This window comes from Balaenoptera acutorostrata, chromosome 11, assembly GCF_949987535.1.
Source record: "Balaenoptera acutorostrata chromosome 11, mBalAcu1.1, whole genome shotgun sequence".
Taxonomy (NCBI): Eukaryota; Metazoa; Chordata; class Mammalia; order Artiodactyla; family Balaenopteridae; genus Balaenoptera; species Balaenoptera acutorostrata.
In genome coordinates, this window is record NC_080074.1 from 79,585,756 (window position 1) to 79,604,197 (window position 18,442).

The 18,442-nt window shown below is 37.5% G+C and overlaps 1 protein-coding gene across 4 annotated transcripts in view; it reads right to left on the minus strand.

Moving 5' to 3' along the window:
- The window catches only part of FGD4 (FYVE, RhoGEF and PH domain containing 4), a 222,545-nt gene that overhangs the window by 96,684 nt on the left and 107,419 nt on the right, over positions 1–18,442 (minus strand). Inside the window, exon 1 of one of the 4 annotated variants that reach the window (XM_057557360.1) lies at positions 2,007–2,171. The exons of the other annotated variants lie outside the window; for them this stretch is intronic. The gene's annotated coding sequence lies outside the window, so the exon portion shown is untranslated. Of the gene's footprint in view, positions 1–2,006; positions 2,172–18,442 lie in introns of those variants that run through there. 4 annotated transcript variants of the gene reach the window in all.

Genomic DNA, 18,442 nt, shown 5'->3' on the forward strand with positions numbered 1-18,442 from the left:
GAGTAAGTTTGAGAACATATTTAAATGAGGGTGAAGACCTTTAAAAATATATTTCAGACCAATAAAAATTAGCTTCCTATTTTATATATAAGAAATAGCACAGAGAGTAAAGATGGCTACCAGAGGGTAGATCAGAAAGGTGGTAGGATAAGCCTATAAGCACCTGGGAAAAGGCCTTTTTATTTTTTGAATGAATGGTATATTCCAGTGTCTAAGGAAAACTGTTCAAGTTTAAATCTTAATCTTGAATTACAATTTAATTTACCTATAGTTTGGATGAATATCAAATGAAGACCATGTTATCATCCCTGCAAAGACTGAAGAATACTTCCCATTGAGTCATTCCTCACATTCCATTTTTCTCTTCAATTTTCATGTGAGTTTGCCTACAAGCATAAGTTTTAAAAAGGAAAGTTTCTTCAAGCCATAAAAAAAGATAAAATGTTTACAAATAACATGTACACTAAATGCACATATTTACAAATTTTCTTGGACAACTTAATAGCAAAAAAATAACCCAGTAGTGTGGGCAGGAAGTGCTACATTACTGACTTTTCAGTTTAAAAACCGTAAAAGGAACTTCTAAAGCCTACATTACTGTAGTGGCCACTCACTGTAGGGAGTTGTCCATTAGAGCAGAAAATTCGAGTAGCACTTCTCTCTCCATTTGAGGCTGCCTTTCAGGAAGGAATACTACTTCTCTCCAATCATCCCTAACTATTTAAAGGTGGAATGAGAAGGGACAGAAGTTGTTCTAGGGAAAGAGAGAACTCACTAACGGAGAGTGAGTTCATCCCTTTTGCAGCTTTTTAAAAAAGTTTCATATTTAGAGTGTGATGGTAAACCACACAACACACAAACCTTGGGGAGATCACACAAACCTTGAACTTAGAACTGCTGCAAAGGAACTGAGGCTTCTTCCTGGATAATGGAGGGAGCCAAGGCAGACATGGGCTGGGCTACTCAATCTCTAGCAACTACTGGAACCTGGGAACAGAGCCAGTTAAGGCTGTCTAGCTGCGGGAGGGAGCCTCAGCTTCCCAGATGCAGTACTGTGACTGGCCCCGCCCCTGGGCTTCCAAGCTCAGTGCAACTCCCGTCTCCCCCTCCGTCTCCCCCTCTGCTGCCCCCCAGGCGAAAAAAAGGAAACTGTGACACCACAAGGAAGAGAATCTTGGTAACTATGAAGACTTGCCTGTTCTAAGGTTCAGTTCATTTTATTTAATTAACAGTGTAGACAGCAGGGTAGACATTCCTCAGGAAGGTTAATATCCATGCACAAACAATGGGAAAATAGCATCACAAAATGAACCCATTTCAGTTTAGAAAAATATTTTTAGCAGAAATTTCCTGTCACATGATTACATTTCTACCACACAGTGTTTCATGCCTCCTTGAAAGAATCAACTTCTCATTAATACACTCTCCAGAATACTGGAGGAAAAAAACGGTGTCTTAATACCACTAACAACAACAACAAAAAATCCATCCCTGTCTCTACGATGTTATCTTATATTGAAAAACAAGTAATATTCACTCTTCTGAACTTTGCTGAAACAAGAAGACTGGGATGGTGGGGATGTGTGTGTGTGTTTGCTTGAACAGAACAGTATTCCATGCAGTAGTACCAGAAAAGGATTCGTGGTAAACATTTCTTAGCTTTGTTCACACCAGAAATGGAAGAAAAAACTTTTGCTTTCTTTGTCTGTATTCTCCCGTCAGTGACTAACTTTTCAAACTTCTAATGTTAGTAAGAATGAGTCAGAGAAACAGAACTATTAAATTTGTATTTCGCTAAACCCAGAAACAGCCTCCTGGAAGAGGCAGAAACCATGAATACAGTACATATTTTAACATTAAAGTTGAAAAATGTGAACCTTATTCTTAAAACCAAACTCTGCAACTTTCATGTTCCTCAGCATGCTGTTATAAATTGACCCCCAGAAACTGGGCGAAAAAAACAAAACAAAAACGAGAAAGATACACCAGAAAATGAAACTACTTACCTTGATCAGTGGACATGATTTCACACATACTGATAATTAGTCTACTTTGGTTTCATAAGAAAATATTTGGCTTTACTCTTTAAAAGTTCATGTGATAAAATCTCACTCCTGGCTCTAAAGCCTCTCACAGCTTGGAGACCCACAGGTTAGCCGGGAGCTCTGATGGTGCACTGCTTACTTCAGGACCTTCTTAGACCTTATTGCTCAAAGACAACCTCATGCATAATATGCCACACCTCCCCAGAGGAGGGCTGCTGCAGTGCTTTTCATGAGACCAACTTTATGAGGATGGAGAGAAAATAAACAACAACGGAGGCCCATGGAAGCAACAAATGCACTAGAAATACATTTGGGAATAGGACAGTTTATAAACTGACTAATTCCTTTACGATTAGTAATGCTCTAAAAAAGCCAACATGAAAACAGTTTGTTTCCACTTGAACTGGGTCCATGTTCTGGACCAAAGAGGTTACAGATTCAGGATTCACAGGCTTAAGATGTTAAAACGTCATTTTAAATTATCTCAAATGCTTTTTGTGCCACTTACTACTTTCCATTTTAGCATAGTTCATTGATCTTAGTGCAGAGTGAATAAATACTACTCATAAATTTCCTAAGGAAGTCAAGTTTTATGTTATTTCAGAGCATTGTTTACTTATTTCTACAGATCTTTATAAGTTTGTATCATTTAATCAGTACTTTCAAAAATTCTTATAACCCTGAAAAATTAGAAAGTGTCAATTAAAATATTTATAAAATCACAATGAAGTAATGGGCTATAGACATCACGCTCACAGTTGAAAGCAGCCTCTCCAAACCCCTCCTCAGTGTGTCCAGATGCAGTGGTTCTCACATACCAGATCATCTGGATGGCATTTTAAAACACACACTGCCTGGTCCCATCCCAGGAGTTGAATTCAACCAATCTGTCGTACAACCCCAGAATCTGCACTTCTAACAAGCTCCCACGTGACGCTGACACTGCTGGTCTGGGACTGCACTTCAGGGACCATATGTGGAGAACCACTGGGGCAGAGGATTGACACTCACTGGTGGCCTAAAGCTCTGGCTCAATTGCACCTGCTTAGGAATTGCTTAATGTCAGGGCAGGGGGGCAACACTCAAGATACGGTATGAGGGACTATGTATTATACATTCAGATAAGACACAGTAACTTCCATCTGTTTATCAGGAAATGGACTTATCAACTTAATTCTTAAAAAAACTAAATTTGCATACTAGGCATGAATAGGTTTTAATCTAAAAAGATTAGACAATTAGAACATGTAGAAAAGGAGTCAAAGAAAGAGAAGAAACCTGAATTGTCCTTTATGTCCGTCAGGAACTCCACTGGTGTTTAAAATTCACTGTGACAGGAAAACTATTTAAATTTGATTCCAAAGACCACTTAGCCTTGGCAAATTTCAGTACCGTAAAAAGTAGAATGTTTCCCTGTCAAAAAAATGCACCAATTCTGTGCTTCCTGAATTTTGATAGCAATGTTTAAATTATAATCTCAGGTTTGGTTTCCAAACAAATGCCTTTTCTTTTTTTTTTTTAACATCTTTATTAGAGTATAATTGCTTAACATTGTTGTCTTAGTTGCTGCTGTATAACAAAGTGAATCAGCTATACGAATACATATATCCCCATATCCCCTCCCTCTTCCATCTCCCTACCACCCTCCCTATCCCACCCCTCTAAGTGGTCACAAAGCACCCAGCTGATCTCCCTGTGCTATGCGGCTGCTTCCCACTAGCTATCTATTTTACATTTGGTAGTGTATATATGTCAATGCCACACTCTCACTTCGTCCAACCTTACCCTTCCCCCTCCCCGTGTCCTCAAGTCCATTCTCTACATCTGTGTCTTTATTCCTGTCCTGCCCCTAGGTTCTTCAGAATCTTTTTTTTTTTTTTAAGATTCCATATATATGTGTTAGCATACGGTATTTGTTTTTCTCTTTCTGACTTACTTCACTCTGTGTGACAGATTCTAGGTCCATCCACCTCACTACAAATAACTCAATTTTGTTTCATTTTATGGCTGAGTAATATTCCATTGTATATATGTATCACATCTTCTTTATCCATTCATCTGTTGACATACACTTAGGCTGCTTCCATGTCCTGGCTATTGTAAATACTGCTGCAATGAACACTGTGGTACATGTCTCTTTTTGAATGATGGTTTTCTCAGGGTATATGCCCAGTAGTGGGATTGCTGTGTCATATGGTAGTTCTATTTTTAGTATTTTAAGTAACCTCCATAGTGACTGTATCAATTTACATTCCCACCAACAGTGCAAGGGGGTTGCCTTTTCTCCACACCCTCTCCAGCATTTACTGTTTGTAGATTTTTTGATGACAGCCATTCTGATCAGTGTGATGTCATACCTCACTGTAGTTTTCATTTGCATTTCTCTAACGATTAGTGATGTTGAACATCCTTTCATGTGTTTGTTGGCAATCTGTATATCTTCTTTGGAGAAATGTCTATTTAGGTCTTCTGCCCATTTTTGGATTGGGTTGTTCGTTCTTTTGATATTGAGCTGCATGAGCTGCTTGTATGTTTTGGAGATTAATCCTTTGTCAGTTGCTTCGTTTGCAAATATTTTCTGCCATTCTGAGGGTTGTCTTTTCGCCTTGTTTATGGTTTCCTTTGCTGTGCAAAAGCTTTGAAGTTTCATTAGGACCCATTTGTTTATTTTTGTTTTTATTTCCATTTCTCTAGGAGGTGGGTGAAAAAGGATCTTGCTGTGATTCATGTCATAGAGTGTTTTGCCTATGTTTTCCTCTAAGAGTTTTATACTGTCTGGCCTTACATTTAGGTCTTTAATCCATTTTGAGTTTATTTTTGTATACAGTGTTAGGGAGTGTTCTAATTTCATTCTTTTACATGTAGCTGTCCAGTCTTCCCAGCACCACTTATTAAAGAGGCTATCTCTTCTCCATTGTATATTCTTGACTCCTTTATCAAAGATAAGGTGACCATATGTGTGTGGGTTTATCTCTGGGCTTTCTACCCTGTGCCACTGATCCATATTTCTGTTTTGGTGCCAGTACCATATTGTCTTGATTACTGTAGCTTTGTAGTGTAGTCTGAAGTCAGGGAGCCTGATTCCTCCAGCTCTGTCTTTCTTTCTCAAGATTGCTTTGGCTATTTGGGGTCTTTTATGTTTCCAAACAAATTGTGAAATGTTTTGTTCTGGTTCTGTGAAAAATGACATTGGTAGTTTGATAGGGATTGCACTGAATCTGTAGATTGCTTTGGGTAGTATAGTCATTTTCACAATGTTTATTATTCCAATTGAAGAACATGGTATATCTCTCCATCTGTTTGTATCATCTTTAATTTCTTTCATCAGTGTCTTATAGTTTTCTGCATACAGGTCTTTTGTCTCCTTAGGTAGGTTTACACCTAGGCATTTTATTCTTTTTGTTGCAATGGTAAATGGGAGTGTTTCCTTAACTTCTCTTTCAGATTTTTCATCATTAGTGTATAGGAATGTGAGAGATTTCTGTGCATTAATTTTGTATCCTGCTACTCTACCAAATTTATTGATTAGTTCTAGTACTTTTCTGGTAGCATCTTTAGGATTCTCTATATATAGTATAATGTATTCTGCAAACAGTGACAGTTTTTCTTCTTTTCCGATTTGGATTCCTTTTATTTCTTTTTCTTCTCTGATTTCTGTGGCTAAAACTTCCAAAACTATGTTGCATAATAGTGGTGACAGTGGGCAACTTTGTCTTGTTCCTGATCTTAGTGGAAATAGTTTCAGTTTTTCACCATTGAGAACGATGTTGGCTGTGGGTTTGTCATATATGGCCTTTATTATGTTGAGGTAAGTTCCCTCTATGCCTAGTTTCTGGAGTGTTTTTTTTATCATAAATGAGTGTGAAAAGCTTTTTCTTCATCTATGAGATTATCATATGGTTTTTATCCTTCAATTTGTTAATGTAGTGTACCACATCAATTGGTTTGTGTATATTGAAGAATCCTTGCATTCCTGGGATAAACCCCACATGATCCTTTTAATGTGCTGTTGGATTCTGTTTGCTAGTATTTTGTTGAGGGTTTTTGCATCTATGTTCATCAGTGATATGGGCCTGTAGTTTTCTTTTTTTGTAACATCTTTGTCTGGTTTCGGTATCAGGGTGATGGTGGCCTTGTAGAATGAGTTTGGGAGTGTTCCTCCCTCGGGTATATTTTGGAAGAGTTTGAGAAGGATAGGTGTTAGCTCTTCTCTAAAAGTTTGACAGAATTAGCCTCTGAAGCCATCTGGTCCTGGGTTTTTGTTTGTTGGAAGATTTTTAATCACAGTTTCAATTTCAGTGCTTGTGACTGGTCTGTTTATATTTTCTATTTCTTCCTGGTTCAGTCTTGGAAGGTTGTGCTTTCCTAAGAATTTGTCCATTTCTTCTAGGTTATCCATTTTATTGTCACATAGTTGCTTGTAGTAATCTCTCATGATCCTTTGTATTTCTGCAGTGTCAGTTGTTACTTCTCCTTTTTCATTTCTAATTCTGTTGATTTGAGTCTTCTCCCTTTTTTTTTGAGGAGTCTGGCTAATGGTTTATCATTTTTGTTTATCTTCTCAAAGAACCAAGTTTTAGTTTTATTGATCTTCGCTATCGTTTCCTTCATTGCTTTTTCATTTATTTCTGATCTGATCTTTATGATTTCTTTCCTTCTGCTAACTTTGGAAGTTTTTCGTTCTTCTTTCTCTAATTGCTTTAGGTGTAAGGTTAGGTTGTTTATTTGAGATTTTTCTTGTTTCTTGAGGTAGGCTTGTATTGCTATAAACTTCCCTCTTAGAACTGCTTTTGCTGAATCCCATAGGTTTTCTGCCACCATGTTTTCACTGTCATTTGTTTCTAGGTATTTTTTTTTAATTTTATTTATTTATTTATTTATTTATTTACTTATTATTTATGTATGTATTTATGTATGGCTGTGTTGGGTCTTCGTTTCTGTGCGAGGGCTTTCTCTAGTTGTGGCAAGCGGGGGCCACTCTTCATCGCGGTGCGCGGGCCTCTCACTGTCGCGGCCTCTCTTGTTGCGGAACACAGGCTCCAGACGCGCAGGCTCAGCAATTGTGGCTCACGGGCCTAGTCGCTCCGCGGCATGTGGGATCTTCCCAGACCAGGGCTCGAACCCGTGTCCCCTGCATTGGCAGGCAGATTCTCAACCACTGCGCCACCAGGGAAGCCCCTCTAGGTATTTTTTGATTTCCTCTTTTATTTCTTCAGTGATCTCTTGGTTACTTAGTAGTATATTATTTAGCCTCCATGTGTTTGAATTTTTTACAGTTTTCTTCCTGTAATTGATATCTAGTCTCATAGCATTGTGGTTGGAAAAGATACTTGATACGATTTTCAATTTTCTTAAATTTACCAAGGCTTCATTTGTGACCCAAGATATGATCTATCCTGGAGAATGTTTCATGAGCACTTTAGAGGAAAGTGTATTTTGTTGCTTTTGGATGGAATGTCCTATAAACATCAATTAAGTTCATCTTGTTTAATGTATCATTTAAAGCTTGTGTTTCCTTAATTATTTTCATTTTGGATGATTTGTGCACTGGTGAAATTGGGGTGTTAAAGTCCCCTACTATTACTGTGTTACTGTCGATTTCCCCTTTTATGGCTATTAGCAATTTGCCTTATGTATTGAGGTGCTCCTATGTTGGATGCATAAATTTTTACAATTGTCATATCTTCTTCTTGGATTGATCCCTTGATCATTATGTAGTGTCCTTTTTTGTCTCTTGTAATAGTCTTTATTTTAAAGTCTATTTTGTCTGATACGAGAATTGCTACTCCAGCTTTCTCTTGATTTCCATTTGCATGGAATGTTTTTCCATCCCCTCACTTTCAGTCTGTATGTGTCCCTAGATCTGAAGTGGGTCTCTTGTAGACAGCATATATATAGGTCTTGTTTTTGTATACATTTAGCCAGTCTATGTCTTTTGGTTGGAGCATTTAATCCATTTACATTTAAGGTAATTATCGATATGTATGTTCCTATTACCATTTTCTTAATTGTTTTGGGTTTGTTATTGTAGGTCTTTTCCTTCTCTTGTGTTTCCTTCCTAGAGGTGTTCCTTTAGCATTTGTTGTAAAGCTGATTTGGTGGTGCTGAATTCTATTAGCTTTTGCTTGTCTGTAAAGGTTTTAATTTCTCTGTCAAATCTGAATGAGATCCTTGCTGGGTACAGTAATCTTGGTTGTAGGTTTTCCCCTTTTATTACTTTAAATATGTCCTGCCACTCCCATGTGGCTTGCAGAGTTTCTGCTGAAAGATCAGCTGTTAACCTTATGGGGATTCCCTTGTATGTTATTTGTTGCTTTTCCCTTGCTGCTTTTAATACTTTTCTTTGTTTTTAATTTTTTATAGTTTGATTAATATGTGCCTTGGTGTGTTTCTCCTTGTATTTATCCTGTATGGGACTCTCTGCACTTCCTGGACTTGACTATTTCCTTTCCCATATTAGGGAAGTTTTCAACTATAATCTCTTCAAATATTTTCTCAGTCCCTTTCTTTTTCTCTTCTTCTTCTGGGACCCCTATAATTCGAACGTTGGTGCATTTAATGTTGTCCCAGAGGTCTCTGAGACTGTCCTCAATTCTTTTCATTCTTTTTTCTTTATTCTGCTCTGCAGTAGTTATTTCCACTATTTTATCTTCCAGGTCACTTATCTGTTCTTCTGCCTCAGTTATTCTGCTATTGATTCCTTCTAGAGAATTTTTAATTTCATTTATTGTGTTGTTCATCATTGTTTGTTTGCTCTTTAGTTCTCCTAGTTCCTTGTTAAACGTTTCTTGTATTTCCTCCATTCTATTTCCAAGAGTTTGGATCATCTTTACTATCATTACTCTGAACTCTTTTTCAGGCAGACTGACTAATTCCCCTTCGTTTGGTCTGTTGAGTTTTTACCTTGTTCCTTCATCTGCTGCATATTTCTCTGTCTTCTCATTTTGCTTAACTTACTGTGTTTGGGGTCTTCTTTTGACAGGCTGCAGGTTCATAGTTCCCATTGTTTTTGGTGTCTGCCCCCCAGTGGATAAGGTTGGTTCACTGGGTTGTGTAGGCTTCCTGGCGAAGGGGACTGGTACCTGTGTCTGGGGGATAAGGCTGGATCTTGTCTTTCTGGTGGTTAGGACCGTGTCCTGTGGTGTGTTTTGAGGTACCTGGAACTTAGTATGATTTTAGGCAGCCTCTCTGCTAATGGGTGGGGCTGTGTTCCTGTCTTGCTAGTTGTTTGGCATGGGGTGTCCAGCACTGGAGCTTGCTGGTCATTGAGTGGGGCTGGATCTTAGCATTGAGATGGAGATCTCTGTGAGAGCTCTCGCCAATTGATATTACGTGGGGCCAGGAGGTCTCTGGTGGTCCTGTGTCCTGAACTTGGCTGTCCCACCTGAGGCTCAGGCGTGACACCCGGCTGGAGCACCAAGACCCTGTCAGCCACATGGCGTCTTGACCCCTAAGAAAGATGCTCACTGGACGCACCACCACAGTGGGGATCTGAGGGGCTCTCTGGGAATAGGAAATGATGCCACTGTTCAGCCTCAGGCACCTGAGGGATGACCTGGATGCCCCAGCGGCACCGTCCAGGGCAGGGCAAGAAGAGCTCCTGCACCAAGGGACGCTCCCCACCTTTTTTTTTTTTTTATAGCTAACATTTACTTTGTGCCAGGTGCTCTGGTAAGCACTTTCTACGCAGCATTTCTTTAAATCTTCACTGTGAGGTAATAATTTATCACTATATTACAGAAGAGAATACTTTTCTGCAAAAGGAATAAATAATACAGGTAAGATAAGGAATAACAGTTATCATTTTGTACAAGAGAAAACTAGGTTTAAGATGTTAAAAATCTTGGCCAGTAACACAAGTAAAATGATAACCTTTAAGAAATTCAATTCTCTGGGGCTTCCCTGGTGGCACAGTGGTTAAGAATCCGCCTGCCAATGCAGGGGACATGGGTTCAAGCCCTGGTCCGGGAAGATCCCACATGCCGTGGAGCAACTAAGCCCGTGTGCCACAACTACTGAGCCTGCGCTCTAGGGCCCGCGAGCCACAACTACTGAGCCCACGTGCCACAACTACTGAAGCCCTCGCACCTAGAGCCCGTGCTCCGCAACAAGAGAAGTCACCGTAACAAGAAGCCTGTGCACCGCAACAAAGAGTAGCCCCTGCTCACTGCAACTAGAGAAAAGCCCGCATACAGCAACGAAGACCCAACACAGCCAAAAATAAAAAATAAATATATTTGTAAAATAAAAAAGAAATTCAATTCTCTTTTGCACAATAAATTAAGATATAATGGAATCCACATTTGAATCTATATAGTGAAAACCAAAATATGATTTGCAGCTAGGAAGTGATAATTAAAGTGAGAAATAAAATATCATTGACTCTCATTGTTCATTCTGGATAATCTGAAATTATATTCGGAATCTACCACAAACTTGTCACTAAATTTAAGCTACGCAATAGGAGCCATGGCACTTTCTTATAAAGTTAAACAAGCACTTCCATATGACCCAGCAATGACACTCCTAGGTACTTACCCAAGTGAAGTGAATACTTACATTCACACAAAAAGCTGTACATGAATGTTTACAGAGGCTTTATTCATAGTTATCAAAAGCCGGAAAATACTCAAATGACTTTCAATCAGTGAATGGATAAGCAAACTGTGGTAAATCCATACAATGGCATAACACTCAAGAAATGAACTAAGGACACTTGCATGTGCATTAGAAGGAAGCCAACGTAAAAGGCTACATATATAAGATTCCATATGACATTCTGGAAAAGGCAAGCACACAGGGACAGAAAATAGATCCCATGTTGCAGGGGGCTGGAAGAACTGACTGATTACAACAAAAGGGTATGACAGAATTTTCAAAGGTAATGGGACTGTTTCTTATCTGCATTGTTGTGGCGGTTATATAACTGTATGCATTGTCAAAACTCAGAATTGTACCCTAAAGAGGGTGAATTTTTCTGTATCCATTAATTTTAAAAAAATAATGATTTTTGGTACAACTATCGTCTTTCTTGTAATCAATAGTAGAGATAATCACTGGTTCATTGTATGTTTCCTGTGATTTTTAAAAAATATTGAAAAATTGAAAAGTGACTTAATTAGCTCCCCACACAAAGTCCATTTGTGAACAATGAAGTTTATGATAGTGTATTTAAAAGCATCTTTTAAATTAATGTTTAGATAATTTAGTTAATTAGATCATTTGTCATAGACATCAGTCCTGAAAAATACCTGAAATTCATGCTAACCAACTCAGTTATTCACAAAATACCCTGTGCACTGAAGACTTAATGGGCTCTTTCCCTGCTGTTAGGCTTCTCCTCCTTGTAGAGAGGTTATTTTTTTACAAATTGTGTTGAGTGAGTAAGGAACATAGAAAGTTCTGCCAAACATTCACATGGTATTTCATAACCACCTGCTTTTTCATTATATTAAACTTAGTTTACTTTTTATTAAAGGCTACCTGTATTATTTTCAATAGCTTACCATTTCTAATGGAAATGATCTAAAACAAAAATTTTCCATGTAACCTGTGCTTCCTGAATTAAAATTTATTAATTTATAATGCTAAGGGGTGGGGGAGAGACTGAGTTGGTCTGCCCCAGCTTTTTTTTTTTTTTTTTTGCCAAGCCACGTGGCATGTGGGATCTTAGTTCCCTGACCAGGGGTCAAACCCATGCCCCCTTCAGTGGAAGTGTGGAGTCTTAACCACTGGACCACCAGGGAAGTCCCTGCCCCAGCATTTTTATTTAAAGGTACCTAGCACATCATCTATCATATAATTGAAAACTTCCATGTATTGATACTAATGGCAAAGTTGGCTTAAATAATTAACTAATAAATATATTTTGGCAGTATAATAACAGGACAATTATACCAAGTGAACATTCAAACAGAACGAGGAGTAGGAAGAAATAATTGAAGTACTTCTGACTTTCAGTTATCGCACCTAAGGAGTAAAGTCTTCAGACTGATTCTCCAATGATATTTAACCAGGGGGCAATCTCCATTTTCACAGAATGAAATCTTAATCTTAACCCATTTTGCACACTTTAGTATTCTAATAATAATCGAATAAAATCAAATAATTTGGTATTAAACTGATTTCCTCAGTGGCTTTAAAAAGCCACATTTTAATTTAAAAATCCAATCAAATTATGTATAATTTCCATTTTGTATGTCTGTGAGTCTTAATGAAGTAAGGCCTGTAAGTTCTTGAATACATGCCAGGTAAGTAGTGTTTCTTTTCTTTCTTTTTTTTTTTTTTTTAAATTTTTGGCCACACCATGCAGCATGTGGGATCTTAGTTCCCCAACCAGGGATCGAACCTGTGCCCCCTGCATTGGAAGCATGGAATCTTAACCACTGGACCAGCAGGGAAGTCCCTAAATCCTGTTTCTTGAATATTTTGTTCCAAACTATTTTTATAAAGATCTTCAAAGCAAGCCTATTATCCCTGAATCTCTATTCTTCAAAAAAAATTTTTTTAAATTTAACATATGTTAAATGTTAAAGTTTAACATATCTTAATGTTTTATATTAATTCTTTGGTTAAATGTTCAGTTAAAGTCCCAACCACACAGTACCGTTAAAGTAGACAGTGACCCCAAAACAGGGTTTCCGGATGGATGACAACACAATCCCGGATTAAACTGTTGCCCATTCTGGGTTTTAACTCAGTTCTATTACTCTTCTACTTTAGAAGTCCATGATGAGAAGCTATACATGTTTTTAATGACATGTGGATCGGGATAGTTTGTATATTTTAGGTATGCAGTTTAGGAGAAGAAACCTTGTATCTGAAGTGTCATCTCACCTTAATAATTCTCTTCTAGTTAAAAATATTTAATCTTAGAAAATAAAACCACTCCTTCTTAACCTAAATTATGGAATTGATCCTCACTCCAACTTATAGTTTGTCTGACCTTATCTGTATGGATTTCCTGCATCACACCACTCATTTCATCTGTTCACATACATAGCTCAGCAGTAAACACACTTTTAGGTTGGTGATATTTCAGCATTTCCCCCCATTGTGGTCCACTCTTTAAAATAAAGGCATACTTTTTATCTAATTTTGCTTTTGTACTAACCCTACGTCATTGATATTACCTAAATTCAAAGCAGGAACAAAGTTAATTGATAAATACGGTGTTTCTTCTTTAATTATGATCATTATTATTTTTATAGAACTTCTTTGGATTCCACTTGAATACCAAGCAACTACCCTAGACTGGATGAGCTATGTATTTCCTGTAAGTAAGTCACATCACTTCATCAAGTAGTTAATTCTGAGATTTCAAGTTCTACAATTCCCATGTTGCCACCAGCTAGATTTCTACCTTTCCTACTTTAAACTCTTGAATAACCCATTCTTAGCTCTCACATTAGCTTCATTAAAGAACATACACAAAGCACTTAGTATCATGTGGGCACATAACAGGTGTTCATTTCTCTTCTTTGTTCAATCCCTATCTTTCTGCCTCACCCATCTCACAACAGAGTCACTCTTTACAAATGCTCTCTCTAGCAGTTTAGTGTCCTTTACGTGCATCTCTTTCATCTATACCTACCATGACAATGTCCACCTATAGGGTTCTAGCACTGTGGTTGCCATGTATTGCAAACAAAATACGAATGCAACTATTAAATGGGTTTAGAATTTCAGTTGGGAACGACAAAAAAATTCTAGAGATGAATAGTGGCGATGGTGGTAAAACAATGTGAATGTACTGATGCCAGAGAACTGTACACCTAAAAATGGCTAAAATGGTAAATTTTATGTTACATGTATTTTACATATACATATATGCTGTGCCTCAATCTATTTGTTCATGCTTATGAATTCCCTATCATAGCCTCTCTATTGCTTGTACTGTTCCTTTGCGTGCATTCCTTTCTTCACTATCTACCCTGGACAACCAGTTCACTCAAGGGCTGCAACTCCTCTACTTCGCAGAAGATTCTAAAACATCTACTTCCAGTACCAACCTCTCTTAGACTACCTCCCTCACTGGAGAAGGGAAGTGTGAACTTTATCTTGAGGGATAAGTAAGATTTCATTAGGCAGCAGAGGGAGGGAAAGGACCTTATTTTGGGCTCTGAAGTGAGAAACTCTGTAGCAGATTCACAAACTTCATTGTGGCGTGCAGAGCTGTTCCTCACTCGCTGGCTGATACCCTCAATGGCTGCTTACTGCGTTGAGAATGAAATCCAAACTCCTTCTAAGGCCTGAAGGCACTGTCCCTTGTTTACCTTTCTAGTCTCATCTCTTGCCACCTTGCTTTCAAAATATGTTCCCAAACCATGTTCCCTCTATCAATCATGGGTTTTGAGAAGGAAGTCAAGAAAAATGTTTTCTTTTCATAAGTTTCCACAGGAACTTTGAAATAGCCATGCAGCTTCCAGAAAATAAAACTTAGGCTTTGCCCTTGCCAGGTTAGATAAAGGGTAAATAAAGTACAGCCAGTTACTTGCTACTAACTTGGGAGAAAAAAGGGAGAGCTTTCATTTCTCTTTTTTTGATCAGCTGCCTTATCCAGATTTCTTTTAAGTACTGTCTTCCTTTCCCCAAGACCCTAATGCACAGCTTACTGGTGTAAGAGCAGCTGCTTAGGCCTTTGGTGTTCGCCCAAATATTTGTAAAGGACAAACTCAGAATGGAAAGAAAAGATAAATATAACTCTAAATATAACCAGCACCATCCCATTTTTGCAAATCATCCACTCTACTTATTTCTTCCCGTTTATCCCACAGATAATATGGCACAATTAAACATGCAGTTTCATTTTTGATGCAATCGCAGAGGTACAGTATTACAGGAATAAAGAAAATTCCAAAGAAAGAAAGATAGAAAGAATATTAGCTGATCTAGATTTCAATAAGCTTTTAGATAACTTTTCTAAATTACTGTCTTTGTGGTAGGAAAGAAGATCAAGGATAAAAAGGGAACTAATTTTTTTTAATTAAAAAAAATTTTCTTAAAGCCCATTTCTATCATATGGGCCTTAACTGATGAACTGGTACTTGATAAATTATAAAGGTACTTGTTTGAAGTTTTCAAATTATTACCCTAGCAATCTATATATTGTGAACTTTACAATTGTGAACTTTGCAAATAATGCTGAAACAGATTTTCAATATTACGCTAAGGATTATAAAATATCCATATAGTCTTTTTTTTTGGCTGTGTTGGGTCTTTGTTGATACGCGCCGGCTTTCTCTAGTTGCGGTGAGTAGGGGCTACTCTTCGTTGTGGTGCGCTGGTTTCTCATTGCGGTGGCTTCTCTTGTTGCGAAGCACGGGCTCTAGGCACACAGGCTTCAGTAGTTGTGGCACGTGGGCTCAACAGTTGTGGCTCGTGGGCCCTAGAGCACAGGCTCAGTAGCTGTGGCGCACGGGCTTAGCTGCTCCGCGGCATGTGGGATCTTCCCGGACCAGGGCTCAAACCCATGTCCCCTGCATTGGCAGGTGGATTCTTAACCACTGTGCCACCAGGGAAGTCCCCATATAGTCTTTCAGACACAATACTTTAGTTTGAGCATTACTCACTAGTAGAACTCAAGATAAATTACCTTATATTGGTCAACAGCTCACCGTCTATGAGGTATGGCATATTTTTATCCTCTACACAAGGTAACAAAGACAAATGTATTTAGCATCTAGGCAGATAACTCAAATGGGTAAGCATACAGGTTTAAAACAGTATGAATTAGTTATTTGGCAAATAGAGAATGATTTTTTTAATTTAAATTTTAAAACAACAACAAAAATACCCTTGTGCGAGTCAAAGAAAACTTTGAGCCGCCAATTTGAGATCCCTTCTAAAATTGTTTTCCCCATTTATGGTCTCTTCTAAGAAGTCAAAGAGAGAGCAGACAAGTAAAATGGTGATTGACAAGTTTGCCTGGCGCCCTGTTACTGTTATAGGTGCATAGAGGAGGGTCAGAAAAGATCTTTTAGAACAATGATCTCCAAACTTTTTGACGGCACATCCTCTCAGTATGGAATCTGGGCACTGCACTCCCAAATATGTATGTATGCATACACACACGCGTGAATGTATATAAGTTAAATACAAGTATGACGGCACTAAAATGCATACTGTAAAACACAAAAATAGAAACTAAAATAGGATGAGGTAAAGATAAAATACTGTTTTTGAGAAAACAGTATGATTCAATCTGCTTTGCTTTTTAAAAATGTCTTGGTTAAATACTTCATGATACAGACATTTGAAAGAGTGGATCTACGTCAATTTACTTCCATACACGGTTTTAATGATTGCCCCAGCTGAGAAAGATTCACTGTTCTAAAGGGAAGAAGTACATCATCAGCTGCACTTACTAAATCATGTTATACATTTTTCAATCCTATCTACCAATCATGCGAAGGTTTTCCTTAAAATTCTTCTAGTAAACTTCCACCTTCCCAGATGTCTTGAAAGGTGTTACATTTCTTAATTTTGAAAATATGGTCTAAAATCTACTAAAATTATTTCCAAAATTTTTAAACAAGGTAAAAAAGATCTATATTTAATACACATTACTATATATAAAATAAATAACTAGTAAGAACCTGTTGTGTAGCACAGGGCACTCTACTCAATACTCTGTAATGGCCTATACGGGAAAAGAATCTTAAAAAAAAAAAAAGAGTGGATACATGTATATGTATAACTGATTCACTTTGCTGTACACCTGAAACTAACACAATTGTAAATCAACTATACGCCAATAAAAATTAAAAAAAAGAAATCTGTATTTAAGTTTGTATGTGTGCACAGAAAAGAGTTTGTTATTTTGTTTCTGTTTTTTCAACTTTAAAAAGGAAAAGATACACATATCAATTTTGGTGGTAAAATGACACAGTAATGGAAACATTTGCAAACAATCATTTAAAAAATGCTCTGTCCATAGAGCACTTTCCCTCTGCTGAATGCAGTTACTTTCTCACTGATTCAAATGTCACCTTTACCTGAAAAAGATAGGTTGTGTTTATTTTTGTCAAATATATCTGTTGGGTAAGAACCTGCTAAATATGTACTGTGTCTACTTCTCTTCACATGAAAGGCTAGTAAATGGGGAACATTTGTGGTTTTTGTTAAAAGAAAAAGATACAGTGTCTTTGGTCTGACAACTCATTTAAGTACTATGTCATCTATAACTCGCAAATCTCTGGGTGGTACAAAAGATGTTTATGGTCACTTATTACTACGTATTGCCAGAATTCCACCATCTAAGATAATGTAATCTCAGTCTATTTAACCAGCAATGCCTAAAATGTCACGGCAGAAAGGAGACAGATGAACCTGTCACTGCTCACCCCCCACTTTTCCCTCAGAATTCCTCACCTGTACCTGAAACACTAGGTGTACTTGACACATGGACTGAATGAAAGTGCAAGAGTAAGTCTATACATATTTGGAATGTTAAAGTGTTTTTTTTTTTAAACACCTTAGGCAAAATGTTCCAAGTTCTAGGATCTGCTTCCCATACTGCAATGGTTAATTTTTTTGTACCACGGGGGCACATAACCCTTTATAGACAATTGCTCTGGAGAAGGAAACTTCTGGAAGACAAGTAGTATTTATATTCCTAGGTAGTTTTTCACAGGATCTTTCATCTAATAACCCTTCAATCTTCAGGTTATTCCTGAAATTAAGATAAGTCATAACATTGACATAAATGTATTGTACCAATGTTTTATGACTTTAGAAAGTAGGCAGCACAAACAGTAAATGCATTACAGTAAATTTAAAAGTGAATACACTAAAGTAATTTGGAAAAAAAAAAATCTCCAGAACAATTTTAAGTTGAATTCTTCCAAAATTTTAATCATATTCTCTAGATCAGTCTAGATAATATGAAGACTACCTAACCCTATGGTTTGATTCTAAGGATATTATGATAATGAAAAATTAAGAAAATTCCATGATTATATTTTCATCTAAAAGTAACCGTGAATAATATTGGTAAAGAAATATTTGAAAAAGAATGTCATCACCATAATAAAATAAAAAAATTTAAATAATACAATTTTTTAGCCCTGGATTAGAATAAATGCAATTGAATTATAAGATCCAATCCTAAAGAAACCATCATCTCAAGCACACCCAGTGGCAGGTAAAATGAAACAGGCATTGAGGAGGCAAAATAGTAATGCATATCAAATGCTAGAAAACTGCACATCACCTAGCTCTGCCACTTTGGGCAAGCTATCCTAAACAAAGTATACACATAAAGATGAATGCATACGCTTTGCGATAACCTAGAGAGGTGGGATACGGAGGGTGGGAGGGAGGCTCAAGAGGGAGGGGATATGGGGGTATATGTATGCATATGGCTGATTCACTTTGTTGTACAACAGAAACTAACA